The 10,320-nt window shown below is 39.0% G+C and overlaps 1 long non-coding RNA gene across 2 annotated transcripts in view; it reads right to left on the reverse strand.

Moving 5' to 3' along the window:
• The window catches only part of LOC108017012 (uncharacterized), a 41,588-nt gene that overhangs the window by 23,229 nt on the left and 8,039 nt on the right, over positions 1-10,320 (reverse strand). The window contains exon 1 of one of the 2 annotated variants that reach the window (XR_010654819.2): positions 5,921-5,938. The exons of the other annotated variant lie outside the window; for it this stretch is intronic. This is a non-coding gene — a long non-coding RNA (uncharacterized lncRNA). Of the gene's footprint in view, positions 1-5,920; positions 5,939-10,320 lie in introns of those variants that run through there. 2 annotated transcript variants of the gene reach the window in all.

The following is a 10,320-nucleotide window of genomic DNA, read 5'->3' on the forward strand; positions in this document are numbered from 1 at the left end:
AAACGTTTCCCACACGCACGAAAAAAAGAGAAACACATACACACAAGCGGCTTCATCATCAATTTCTAAATGCAAAACCGCAATAAAAAAAAAACGAGTAGCTTGGACAAAGGCAAAAACTACGCAACAACCTGAATACCCTGCGAAAAATAAAGTACTCAACCAGCATCTGTTTGTTTTGTCATTTTAAACCATTTTAATTTGTTCTTAAACACATTAAGAACGCGAATTCTTTGGACCAAAAGAATTTAGCAAGCTATGCATATATGTATCTATAAAAAATAATATTAAAAATATAATTTTATTAAAAAAAAATTATTTTAAATATTTTCATTTTTAACTAGTTAATAAAATAATTCAAATCTTAATTTTAAATATTACATTTTTTAACTAGATATAATTCGATCCTAGATATTTAATTTAAGCTAAAGCTGCGTTTCAAAGATAAAATTTTGCGGCTTTTCATTATAATTCTCATAAATTAAAATTATTTTACATATTTAAATTTATAATTAGTTAATAAAATAATAAAAATCTTAAGTTTAAATATAAAATTGCTTTAATACATATAAATCAATCCTAGATATGAATTTAAGCTAAGGCTGCGTTTCGAAGATAAAATTTTGCGGCTTATAATTTTTCGATAAGCGGTACCCAACCTTTTCAGGGAAGGGTATCCGCAAATTGACCAACTCTCACCACCAAAAACCCAAATCGAAGCGGACAAACTTGAGTGGGGCAAAGAGAGATAGCAACAACGACTGGCGCACGTGTAACCGTAAAAAGAGTGAAATAGTAAGGGGGCGAGGTGGGCGGGGCTGGCGTTTGTGCGTCAGTGTTTGCGCTTGTGTGTGTGTGTGTTTGTGTGTTTGAGTGCGTGTGTATTTACTTTGCAAAATAACCACCCAACTAAAAGATGGTTGACAAGATAATTGTTGCCCTCTGTCTGCCTCTTCCTCTCCGCTTTTCGCCTTCCCTCCCTCTCCGCCCCCTTACAACCCACCTTTTTTTTTTGGAGTGTGCTCGGTCGGAAATCGGAAAACCCTAGATATTAGATTTCACCAGAAATTGCTTCTAGAATTAAATTAAATAGCTCGAATTATGTAATAGATCGGCGTAAAAACGTAGGTACTACCGGAAATTGGGTGTTTTTATAGCGCAGGTTAGAAAGAGTGTATCTTCTATAAATCCATTGGTTATCATCCGCTTATAAGCAACATCATAATGCATTGAAGACGGCATTTCGGAACCAGGAAACTTTATATTTCGAATGGGAATCGTAAGTGGTAACGCTCTCATTTGGGATATAGACATACCATATAGCATAAACCATATACCATATTAATATGGTAGCGTCATCGTCATTGGATACCTGGTCGCACCTGTGGACTCGCGATTAACCGGCGGCCAAAATATTTTGACTCAGCACTTTAAACCCAATGTCAAATAGGCAGAAGCAGAAGCAGAAGGCAGAAGTAGAAGCCGAAACTGAAACACGAACTCACCTCACACACTCGACTCGTTCACTCTCGAACAATAAATATATTTTTGTGGGGCATTAGCCTCTAGATATTTGTTTGATATGCGCTTTAAAGGTTGGCATTATTCAAGGTTGTGTTTATTTCGGCCGCAAATTATTTGGGGCATTGTCCGCTCGCGACCATGATGGTTTAATACACCCTCTCTAAACATCCACACACATACCATACACTGAACTCGTCTTATCGCTTAGATAATTTTCCGTCGTTGAAAGTGGAGAGAAAACTTTGGGAAGCCTTGTCATTCGAGGGGCAGATACTAATGGATTTGGGACCTTATTTTTGACTGGCCACTTTCTATGCGAGGTACAAGGAATTTGTACACATATTTTCTGTCTATTACAACCAGTACACGACAAAAAATATCACCTAAAAGTGGTCAATATATAAAACCCAGGGGGTATATGGTACATATCTTAAACGCCTCTTAACTTTCTTCTAACAAATTAGCTGCAAACAAATTAGAATCAATCATGGTCTTCATTACTGTCGTTTTACTTGGAAAACATTCCAGTTAAGGATGAGGAAATAAAATATAGTATACCATTTTTTATCACCATAGAGAGAGAATTCGAATTGGGATGGTGACGTGACCATCAATCAAGCGCCCATTGCTTTTGCGGATCGAATCGGATCGCTCCGAAATTCGAATGCAACACAAAAAATCATTAAAAACCAACGAAGGCAGACGTCTCCGTTTGAGTTTCAATTTCAGTTTTGGGTCTTTTCAGTCTGCCCTGTGTGTCGGTCTGTATTTTTTTTCTTTTTTTTTTCGTTTCTTTGCGGTGTTTTTAGGGCCCTTCCCCCAGAAAGGCGGACAATTTCATCAATGTCTTTGCCGCCACTGTAAATGCTTGAGATACAGATACACATGCCCATGTACCTACAGTGGCGGTCAAGGCAATACATATCTTTTCAAATAGGTTAGAGAATCATTTCTTTTGTTTTAATTCATTTTTTACAGAAATTTAGTCATATTCTTATGAATGTACTCATAAAATACTATTTCAGCTGGTTTAATTGATAATATTTTTAAATTATATTTTGGATTTGGAATATTTTCTGAAAGAAATTTTTTTTTATTGAATAAAAAATAAACCCAAAATGCAGATAATTTTATAATTTCCTTCATCGAGCATCTGAAGCTAATATGCTAGCAACTTGAGTGCATTTGTGTGCATTGAAATCCATTTGTAGTACTACTTTTGTGCTTGTGGCAACTTTCGTGTGCCCGCTGAACTTCTTTACATTTTTTTATGTTTTTTCAAAGTTTTTTTTATAGTTTGCTTTCGCTGTAAGTCCCCCGAAAAAGAATAGGAAATTCCTTTAACAGACTTACTAGTGCTCCGTTTGTATGTATCAACGTATTTATGTATGTGCTGTATTTTGTATTGGGATACGTAGCATACATTTTCAATGTCACGCATTGCCGTTCAATTTTTGTTGTCACAGATACACACACACACAGACATACACACAGACAGACAGACAAAAGAGAGCGCGCGTCTTTATCAGCAACTTAATTATTAAATTAAATGCGCTAAATGGCAGCACACGCAAGTGCCAATAAAACAAAATACGAAAAATGTTTATGGGGGGCGGGGTGGTGGTGCTGAAAGGGGGCGGGGTTGAGGGGTTGGCGCCACATGCTGCTTACAACCTTGTCCGTTAAGAGGCGTCGCTGCCGACGCTGACGTCGACGTCACTCGGCTCCACACTTCACTCGAAAGCGTACTCCCACATGCCAACTCCCCGCTCTCTCTCATCTCTTGCCCCTCCTCTCTCCATCTTTTGCTTCCACTATCAACAAAAGCATGGGAGTTGTTTGAAAAATGTGTGTGAGGTGGAAGGGGTGCGCTAAGTGATATATGTGTATATGTATTGATAACCTAAGTGGCCAAAGTTTAAACTACAATAATTTGTATAGCAAAGTGTGGAACCTGTTAAGCTTCGAATAATTGGAAATCAATCAGTGATTGTAAAGTATGTTTGTACATACGCATATATGTATAATGTTGCACACTGTCTGTGTGTCGACAGAGCCCCGTCCGAGATATGTATATATGTATGTATGTATGTATAAATTCCTTGCCCACAAGATAGGCCACTGCTCTAAACCGTGAAAAGCCTGCGATTTATAGGGGACTTTGGCGATTTGACAAGTACGCGCCTTTCCGAATGGTAATTGCTTTACAACAAAACCCAACCTGCCTGCCTGCCTGCCCCCACCCCTCTTTTTTTTTTACGCCCATGAGCCGCACAGAACCCTTCGCAAATGCAAAATCAAATAAAACTGTCTCTTTTACACTCTTTTCGCTCTCTTCGACTGATTATGCGCCGTGCCTGTGCTCTCTTCCGCTCTCTCTTTGCCTTGTCGCTGCCGTTTAATTTTCTTGGCTTGGCTTTGAGTGACTTCTTGGCATCTTCAACGCTTTTTTATGGCTTTTATGGCCATAAAGCCGCCTTTGGCCGCCAGCTGTTGTTGGCCAAAAGCAAAAAAAAAAGCAACAACAAGGCGAGTGGGTAAATGGCAACATATGTATGTACGTATGTTTGTATGTACAGATGTATGTTTGCATGCACACAGAGTCAGACTTACACACAGACTGACAAGCCGACGGCTCGAATGCAGGCACACACTCACTATTATTTATTATAGAGGTGGCACAATTACACCTGCGGTTCAAGCAATAACACTTAAGAGAAAGATTTTCACTAAAACAACAGTATTATTTTAATAAATATTTAGTTAGTAAGAATAAAGAAAAACAGGTTAATTTCCTGCGTAAATACATACATCTTAAAATCACAACATGATTTGTACATATGTACATATGTATGCACGTTTAAACCTTAATTTATTATTATGTTTAATACAAACCAATCAATACTTATAAGTGCTAATATTTTGTCCTGCACTATATGCACACTATATGTTGTTGTTGTTGCCGGAAGAGAGGAAGAAGGGGAAGCGAGAAAAAACCAAACGTAAAAAGCGCGCGCGAATACAGGTCGACGCTCGTTTATATTGAGCTGCGCTGCCGACGTCGACGCTGGCAGCGGCAGCGACGTCAGCGTGAGCGTCCATTCGCTTATGATTTTCGGAAATTCCAATTTTGTACAGGAAAATGTTAGGGAAAACCGCTCGCGATAAGCCAATCGGTCAGATATTATAGCGGCACTATACCAAATGGCGCCAGTTGGCAATTAAAACTTGACAAATTCTTGGGGAAAAACTGAAATCCCGGATTTCGTGGAATATGGAATATCAAAAAACGCTATTTGTACAAAAAAATCGCGTTAGGTTCTTTTGTTTTTAGGAGCCAAACACAAAATTGTTCTTGTTTGTAATATACAAATATGATTTAAATACGAAATTCCAAAAACACCCTATTATAGTTTTTCTTCACTATTGATAGTTAAAATAAAAAGGTTTCGGTGAAATCGAATCCATTTACAAATATTTTTGAAACGTGACAATTGCATTATTCTACCAACCAATTTGCAAGCCGTTGTGTTTGTGCATTATTTTCACCATTTTTTCTGTATTAGATTTGCTAGCCAAATATGGCTCAAGGTTTCGTTTTCTTTCCTTTGCCATATTTTTCTTAGAAGCGTGTGGACTTTGTTTTGCGCGCTGATTGTGGTTCGTTGGCTAATTATAGATTTTTTAGGGTTATAGTGTACGAAATGTATTAGCGGGTCCGCTTTCTTGGTGTTGTCTTCGGTGCTCCACTTGAGTGTCAAGTTTGTTTACGTTTGCCAATAATTCGGAATTACCATTTTAACATATTCTTTTTTTTTTCTTATTTTGCCCGATTCAAACCTGTTTTCGCTTCGGTTTTTTCATGCGACTTTGAAATGCGAGAAATACCTATGTATGAACAAAACTATATAGAGGAAGCAGCCTAAGAAATATAAGTCACAGTTTTCAACAACAAATTGGAATTCGAAAAAAAAAATTGACGGCAAATTGATAAGCCAGTTGTGACGTCACAGCTTGTGCGCACTTAGAGAAGGGAGAATCTGACATCATTTGACTGCCAAAAACCAAGCGATAATATTTAATAACTAATAATATTTCTTTTAAAGGCATGAATATTTTCAAATTGACCCCTGATTTAACCATAATTTATGAGCAAATCATGATAATAGACCCGCATTACCTTAGTCTTATATACATACATACGTTACGTTTCGTGGATCACACATCTAATGCCACACACAAATTAAAAATCCAAATCGAAACGTGCCAAAGAAAAACAATAACAAAGCCAAGCTGCATTTGCTGCACACCACACATACATATACAAAAAAACGTTTATGCGGGGCCATTTCATGAAAATGTGTCTGCATGAACCTTAGCTCATGTTTTCATCTACCTTTTCCATTTCCTTATACAAAATGTTCTCTTCACGAATTTGTAGAGATATTCCGATTTAACGAATTCGGTAATTCATGAAACTCGCTGCATAAACACGGTAATAAACTCACACACGCGTGAAAATCGCCGAGTCTTGACAATACGCTGATTATGCGATGAGTGGGAGCGAGAGGGGGCGAATCGGAACGAAACTCCCTCTCGCTTTCTCTTTCCCGCACACTGCACTCGCAGCCGAACGAAACTTTGAGTTCGACTTCGACTTTTAGATTGTATTTCGTATTTGTCGATCCGATCGCGCAGGCCACAAAAAACTAAAAAAAAAAAGTGAGATGACGTACAACAAGAAGAAGAAATAAAGAAGAAGAATGCCCTTGGGCCAGCAGTTGTTGTTGTTGTTGTTAACCGCTTTTTGGTAGCTAAATATTTGAAGGCTTTTGAGGTTATTATGCTGCAATGCATTGTTTTGCCGTTCGGATCACTATATCTCCATACTGTTGGTACTTGAACAACAACAAAAATGAACTAACCGCAAAACGAATGTACAACCAACAAGAAAAACATTGCGGTTGCTGTTTGTTTCCAAACAAGTTGCGGTATTTAAAAGACAATTTAGGGAGAATATCTTGGGAAACAAGTACTGACAAGAGTGGGTACCCAAAATTAAAATGCAAATAGGGTTATATCTGATTTTAAGTACGAATATATACATTCCTTGAAGATTTGTACTCTATAGCTGTTAGGGATTTTTTGAAGTATCTACAAGAACCATGAATCATAATGTTTAAAGAAATTTCCAAACAGTGAGTCCAGTATTTGTATAGTAGTTTCATATGTATCTAAAGGTTTTAATGTTGTTTGTATCACTCAACAAATACCAAAAGCGCATTATCGCAAATGAAGTTGATGAGTCAAGGAAAACACGGGGTCTTCACGTTTACGGTTCAATATCCCAATGGCCCCTCGTTGGTATTTCCATATTTCGGTACCTACCCTTACTTTCTTCGCCTTCTCTTTCTCCGTTACCCCCGGATTGAAAGGCGAGCAATTGGATATTGAAAGTGGTATTGGAATTAGCCGGAGTAGTGCGCTTTGAATGGGGATCATCCCACTCAATTAGCGCGACTCGTCAAGGGCGTAGTCGGGATTTTAGCTAGAGGGGGTTATTTATAAATATGTATATTTGTTAAGATCCTGGTAGAGGAAGTCTTTTTTGGACATCAGACTTTATTTTTTTTAAATTTAGTAATAAAAAAGTTTTGTATTTAACGCAAAATCCTCGATAATTTCGAAAACGAGTTATTCAGTTGTTCAATTACCCCCTTGGACAAGCCCGACACCGCCCTTGCCACCCCAACATCCCCTCCTCTTGTTCGTACCCCCCGCACACACTGTAATTACCGTTAACCGAGCTTAGCATTGTCTTTGGCCCTCTGTAACGTAACTGTAACTGTAACTAGCGCGCTTTCTCTGCTCTGCCGACGCTGACGCTTCTGCCACTGTCCGTTTTCGGGCTACTAGCAATTACAGTGGGCACTGTGCAGGTTCGAATTAGCCACGTTTGGGATCTATACATACTTCAACTGGTAAAAAATGAAGGTAAGGTTTCGCATTTTATTTATACCATTAAATAATGTACAAAATATACACTAAATTGATAAGCAATACTTACCAATTTTGTAGAAAACTTAACTATTTACGGTTCCCGTTAAAGGAGTGCCCACTGTACAGTTTGTGAGGCATGAATGGAATGGAGTGCGAGAGGATTGGCGACTAGACAAAGAGTAGGCCGATGGCCCACCCTCTCGGCCAGCCCCCCACTCCCCCTCTCCCATTCACCGATGAGACGGAAATCCCGAAGAGAGTGGGGAGAAAAGAAAACAAACTGTTGGCGGCTGCTTTCTCAGCGAGTGAATTTTGGGGGAGGGTTGGGGGAGGCAAGGCCGCAATTAATTACAAACTCACCCAGCTGTCCCCACACGTTGCCAGCCCCCCTCATCCCCCCTCCCCTATCCTTCGACAGTTGTCTTGTACTTCCTTTTCCTCCTCCTCCTCCTGCTTTGTCTGTATGCGAAAAGTGGCACGTAACGTATCAATGTTGAAGCATAAAAACACAAAGAGACCAAAAAGAGTGGCTCTCTCGCAGACAAAAAAAAATTGGAGGCAAAGCAGAAGAAGCGAAGAGAAATGCAAATGACATGGACTACACCAAAAAAAGGCAACACCATCACTTTATCAAATCGAATAGTTCATTTTAAGACATTTGTTGAATGAACAAGGCATCAAATGAATTTATATATATTATTTGATAGCCAATTTTCTTTCTGTGTTATTATACTCTCATTACCCATATCCATTTTTTGTCTTGTTGCTTGCTTGACCAAATTATAAATACCCACACAAACATGTGTTCAAGTGCAAAAACAAAAACAACAACCACCTTGGTAAAATGGCAACTGTCTGTATGTCTGTATGTATTTATGGTTTTTTCACTCGTTTCTGGTAGACAGATGAAATCCAATGGAAACAGACTAAACGAAACGACTAAAATTCTAACAATGGACCCCAAGCACAAAGTCATTTCTTCAAATGCAGCCAAATCAACAAACATAAAGGGATGTGTTTGCGGGCCGACAAACATGCGCAGGCTAAAATCTGCTGACGACGCTAAGGCGGCATTTATCACTCCAAAAAACGGGGGCCTCCGAGGGGTACGCGCATTGGGAGTCATTGATTTTCGTTTATGAGTCGGCCAGGCGACGCTCTCACTTTTTATACGTTCATTCACACGCGGTTAAAGTTAAAGAGAGTGGAGTTGGCATTGCCCAAGAGAGAGAGACAGAGAGCGAGAGCGGCAGAGTGGCGAAAAAGAGCGTACAGTGGGAAGTAAAAGAGTAGAGCAGGAGGAGAGGAAGAGGGAGAAGAGGTTATTTGAATATGTTATTGATAATTAAAATTAAGGCGGGCTGCTGTTGCCGTTGCCTTTTCAAATGCAATTTCATTTCGTTTTCATTTCCCCCCTTTTTTCTGTGCTGTGCGTGTGATTTTCGTTTACCTGCGAAAAGAAGCGAAATGGACTAAAATTAAAGCGCGTGCTAAAGAATTAAAGGCAATACACTAAAAACATCTTGAAATTCAAACAAAATAAGGCGCTGATTTCGCTGCCGGCGCCGACTGCGCTGCCCGCTGCCCGCTGCCCGCCGCAGGTAGCCGCGTGCGTGTGTGTGTGTTTGTGTCCGCTTTGGTTTTTATTTACTTTGTTCTGGTTGTTTTTCCAGTCTCTCTGTGTTTTTTTTTTGGGCTCTTCTGTTATCGGGCAGCAAATTGAAAGCAATAAATACTTAATTGTTAGCTTCTTGTTGTTGTTGTTGTTGTTGTCGTCATTGTTGCCGCTTAATTACGTAATTCCGAATTTATCTTGGGCGACTTGAAGAAAATGCAAAAGAGCGCCAAACGTGTGGAAATCGAAATCGAAATGGAATGGAAAATGCAGCGAATGAGAGGGGAAAAAGGGAATAGAATGGGGCATGGGGGCATAAAAGAAATAAAAACGGTTTATCATTAAAGCATAAAAGGCACAGATGAGCATAGAGATGGGCAGATAAAGTATCAAAGAGATAAAACCCTAATGGAATTCGGTATAATCATTTTAAAAATAAGGTTTGCAAAGTAAAAAGGCTTATAATGAGCTTAATGAGTTATTTTTAAAATTGAAATTTGTTTTTTAATTGAGTATCAGCTCGTTAAATACGGGTTAACATAAAAGTTTTAAAAAAATAATTGTAATGCCAAGAAAAAGAGCGCTAAAACTGATAGCACTTTACTTTGCGCTCAGGAAAATGTTAAGAGCTCATTTGTCCACTTGTGACACAATTAGCTGATAAACTTCTTGATGTTTTTCCCCGCAGCCTCTGGCAATTGTGAATCATCGTCGCTGGAGCTTTTGTTTCGGGGAATTTCAAATACGAATAAACAATCAGTTCTTAACTTTTTTCTCCGCTAAACATTTTGCACAAACACAAGCAAACATTGTTTCGTCATTGTGAACAGCATAAACAACTGCAGACGTCATCGCCCATCGTCATCGGCGCCTTAATAATAGTACACAAAAATGATAAACAAAGATCCCCCCGCTCAATACCGTCGTCCCCCTCTTGTCCACCCACAACGCACGCTCATGAACTCTTCCCTCTCTTTCGCACTCGTACTCTCTTTGTTTGAGTGCAAATTTGCATTGTCTCTTTGTGCTCGCACACAAACAAACATAAGTACACACATAATCACACACACCGATGAGTGCCAAAACTGACCTCACAATTGTTGTTGTTATGATTATTTGTGCCCCTTGCTGTTTTTGTTGTTTCTGTGGATCATTCTTAAACTGTAAATTGAACTGAACTT

The sequence above is a fragment of the Drosophila suzukii genome, chromosome X (assembly GCF_043229965.1).
Source record: "Drosophila suzukii chromosome X, CBGP_Dsuzu_IsoJpt1.0, whole genome shotgun sequence".
Classification (NCBI taxonomy): Eukaryota; Metazoa; Arthropoda; class Insecta; order Diptera; family Drosophilidae; genus Drosophila; species Drosophila suzukii.